This window comes from Triticum aestivum, chromosome 3B (genome assembly GCF_018294505.1).
Source record: "Triticum aestivum cultivar Chinese Spring chromosome 3B, IWGSC CS RefSeq v2.1, whole genome shotgun sequence".
NCBI classification, from domain to species: Eukaryota; Viridiplantae; Streptophyta; class Magnoliopsida; order Poales; family Poaceae; genus Triticum; species Triticum aestivum.
In genome coordinates this window covers 375,470,582-375,475,002 of record NC_057801.1, presented here as the reverse complement: position 1 = coordinate 375,475,002, position 4,421 = coordinate 375,470,582, and the positions used below count along the sequence as shown (strand labels likewise).

General features: G+C 46.3%; 1 long non-coding RNA gene across 1 annotated transcript; it reads right to left on the bottom strand.

Annotated features, from left to right (window-relative positions):
• Nucleotides 1-2,500: 2,500 nt before the first annotated feature.
• On the bottom strand, nucleotides 2,501-4,054 carry LOC123065407 (uncharacterized). Its single transcript, XR_006431024.1, has 3 exons — nucleotides 3,814-4,054; nucleotides 3,656-3,699; nucleotides 2,501-2,931 (listed from the first exon to the last, which is right to left on the bottom strand). It is a non-coding gene; the product is annotated as an uncharacterized lncRNA (long non-coding RNA).
• Nucleotides 4,055-4,421: the final 367 nt, after the last annotated feature.

Here is a 4,421-nt window from a genome sequence, read left to right as displayed (position 1 = left end):
GCTCAGTCTTCGGATTCGGCGAGTCGCCGAGCCACACACGGGGCTGCGCACATAAACCATAAAATCTCTTTATCTCTGATCAACCTTGTATCTGTCAGCTCTAAAGTTTAACCATGACTCCAATCATTAGACAATGAATACTGCCGGCTCTTTTTTCATCTGACGAATCGCAAGCTTCTTGATCCCTAAAGAAATCCCTCCAAGAACTCAACACCACCGTGTGCCTGGCCCCATGGTGGGCGCCAACTGTCGTGGAATTGTCACGGCAGATGTCCTAGTGTGAGGACTTAGTCGTGAGGCCAACGCATCTTTGTACTAGCTTGAGAGGTGTTGAGCGGAATCGAGGGACGCAACACAAGACAAGGATTTAGACAGCTTCGGACCCTGGGAAACATCATCCAGTAATAGCCCTACATGCTGTTTGTGGCTAGATCTCATTATGCGCATAAGAGAGTCACCGCATAAGCCGGCTCCCCCTTTGTGTCTAGCCCTAGAGATTGTTTCTTGCCTGCCCCTCTTGGGGTGCCCTGCCCCTACTTATATAAGTTGGAGGGGCGGGTTACATATGGAGTCCTAGTAGGACTTGGACTATTCTATAACAAGTGGAACCCTAGTCTGCCCCCTTAAGGGAAAACTCCTTATATGTCTTTCCTCGTAAACCAGCCCACCATAGCATGAGCCGGCCTTCTGGGCCTTGGTCCTTGTCATCCGTCTGACCCGCCCGCCGGGTCACCAGTGAGTCGCAATGTTCAGGCGGGTTACCCGTAAACCGCCAAGTCCGGACGGGTCGCCAGTGAGTCGCCAAGCTCTAGCCGGGTCATACATCCGGCGGGTTACACCGTGGGGTATATCGCCGACAGTTTGCACTAGCCATCTTATGGCACCTTGTTTAACTTTATGTCTGTACTCAGATATTGTTGCTTCCGCTGACTCATTTGTAGTTGAGCTGATGTATTCGAGCCCTCGAGACCCCTGGCTTGTAATATAAAGCTTGTATTATTTCTGTGTTTAGAGTTGTGCTGTAATATCTTCTCGTGAGTCCCTGATCTTGATCGTACACGTTTGCGTGTATGATTAGTGTACGATTGAATCGGGGGCGTCACATCAGCGTGGCGGCGCTCGAAGTGCGTCGTCCACAGATTGTTGCTATCGGGGGCGTACCTCGCCTGATGGCGACTTCCTCTAGCAGTGCTGACCGGATCCGCGCAATCTTAGCGCGGCAATCAGCGCTGGTAGGCGGCGGGGGCACGGGGACTCCTCCGGCGCTGAGCCTCCACAAACCCGGCACGTGCATGTCGGGCGGCGCCGGGTAGTCCGCCTCATGGAGGAGGCATGCCTCCCACTTATGCAGATGGTGGCGGCCGCAGCCGTTGGCCGCCGCTTCGTCACTGGGGAAACGCTCGGCCATCTGGAAAGGAGGGGAGAGGGCGAACAAAGGGCGCCGAGGGAATGAAGGTGGTCAGCGACGAGAGAGCTCTGGGAGGCGGGTGTGCGGCCAACTGCGATGAAGGGCGGCTTTTATAGCGGCGAGGGGACGACAGCAGTGTGGACGCGTGGCGGGAAGGGGCGGGACGCGCGGTGGTGCGCCTTCACTGCACTGCTCGTGATCAATGGAAGGCTGACCGGAGGCAACCTTCGCATTGATTCACGCGGGAGTCGAGGAAGGGCGCTGAGGACGATGTAGTCGCTGACTCGATGGGCCCATGGGGTCGGAATCCTGCGGGGAAGTTTTGCCGTGTTTTTTCTTTCACCCGGCGCTTCCGATCGCCCCCCAGCGCACTGGGTTTGGCCTAGGTCCGCTGGCGTCAATTTCTGCCGGTAATCCGTAGAACAATCGTTCTACGGTGATATATTAAGCCAAAATATAAAGTACTAATGCAAGCCTCCAGGAGGCCAAGAAAAGTTAGAAAAATTCAACCTACACCTTCTCTAGGCAAAGAACCAATCATTTAACAAACTAGGTGATACCTCACGCATTGCTGCGATAAAGTATGCTATGAATTTTCTTTGAAAAATAAAACACATGAATACATAGTATCGAAACATATAGCTCAATATTGTATGTGGCAGCTGAAACAATAAGTAAGCAACCCTATGGAGCCCCTTATCACCAATATTCCACAGTGAAAACCATTGGAAGGCTAATTTGTTGCAATGGATAAATGTGATGATGTCAATCCGGTCCATTAAGATTATACGTGTGTGAGAGACAAAAGGAAGGGCAAAAATGGTGAGCAATATTTTGCAAAGTATCACTATGTAGACCTAAAAAAATCTGGAAAACCACATAATAAAAATTAATGTTAAATATTGACTGTATTAAATTTCCATTTAAATCCTACATATTTGGTTAATTGAAAGATCTATACTACCCACCTAGTTATTTGCCAGTTGTACATAACCAATGATGTATGAGAACCGTGTTAAACTACATGTAGTATGTCGGTGCCATATTAAATTGCAAAAAGATTTAAACAATCAAGGTTAAATTGGTAAGTGGTGGTGGCTAAGTATAAGTATAATAATTATTTTTCAGTTCTCTCCATTGTTCCATGATCCACATTCCTATACACAAAATTTATTCGGAGGAGGTTGGATAGTATGAACTATCATGTACGGCTGGTGAAGTGTAATCATAAAAGAAAAGAGAACTATAAGTTGAATGAGAAAAACAGCGGGAATACATGTCCAAAATGGAATTCTTAAGTCATAGGTGATCAGTGAGATAGAAAGCTGATGCTGCTCCAGTGGTGATATCTTGAGACGGCCAACAACACACTTGCGGTCGACGACAATTCTTCAAAATTAAGAAACATGTACATCGAACATTTTTTCTTCTTCAACAGTTTAGGAGAGGCTTCAGAATCTTTATTTATAAAGAAGAATGTTAACTTGTCGGTACATAAGTTGAATATGCTGACAGAGATAGCCCTGCATGGAGAACAAAAAAAGGTTAATTAAGGTGAGTTACTAAAATTTCAAGACATAAGGAAAAAGTGAAAATGGGGCCACAACTACTGGATGCTAGACAACAGTCTACTCTTATCAATCAAATATAATGGTCCTTATTCAAGGGGAAAGTAAATTTTTCTTAGAATGAGACTGCTAAATCATTGGTTGAAATTGTAACTTCGGAAAGTGTAGTAGTACACACGTGAGCCTTTCATTCAGCTATGCCCATTCGTGGTGCCTACCTACAAACAACACAATTTCATCGTAATCATCATATCATAAGAAAATCAATGCCCCATACGACATAAAATGTTGATAACATACATGGTAATATTCTGGCTGCATCTGTAGCAATGGCCTGTCGGCAAACAACACTTGAGAAACAGTAAATTTCCATCAAACCTAACTAAGAAAAAAGATATGGCAGATCATGATGAGTGAGGTAACTGTCCAAGCATCATTCACTGTCTAGTTTCAAGGAAGATTAATAGTGCATTGGCCAACTTATAGTTCTTCCTTGTTGTAGTGAATTAATTGCAGAAGGAAAAATACTAACCCTTACTCCAATCAAACCCAAACACACCTTGTATTTGGCACATGAACAAGTTTAATTGGTACTATGAAGCAAGAGTCCATGCATTGGGGATTAATAAACACATCATAGTCTCGAAGAGTGCATAGTTGATAAGGGAGGAGGATGTACCCAAAGATGGATATCGGCGGCCGTGGCGAGGCTCCCGATTTGTACTGCGCGAAAAAAGTGACAAAGAGGGGGCGGATACCCTATATGAGAGCTAGATCAGATCGAATTGGACTTGGCCTATGCATGGCCGGAAGGAGTCGGGGATGGATGTGACTTACGTGTAAACTCTCCCGCAAGGATGTTTGATGCCCGTTTGCTTCAATTTCCACCCATCCTCCAGATCGATCATCTGGGGGTCCTGCTCTTGCCATGCCATCGCCGCCTTAGCCATTCGTTTGACCCTCAACGGCGGCTGCAAACACTTGAGGAGGCTGAGTTATGTTGCATCCGTCAGCATGTGGGGTTTGTGTCGATTGGGAGAGGGATGGGGAACAGGAGACATGGCGGCCAGCTTATGAGACGGAGGGATTCAGTTGTACGAAGGACATTTCAATTGGAGGAGGTTCGCTTCCACTTCCTTTTCTTTTTTATTTGAGGATCGTTCGCTTCCGCTTTGGCTTCCCTAGTTGAGGAAGGATGAGGGGTGTGCACGGGGGATAAAATCTTTGGGCTGCAGATCCTAGCCATATGTGGTTAATCGGATGGCTGAAAAAAATTGGGGTGACGTGGAGGCATGAGAATGCATGAAAATCAAGTACTGGGGAGCTCCTATTTAGATATAGTAGATTATTACTGATCTAGAGCTTGAAACTATCAATATGCTTTTCTTTGATCTTGAATTGAAGCAGATTCAGATCCTGTTTAAGGAAGTATCTCCAGCCACGAT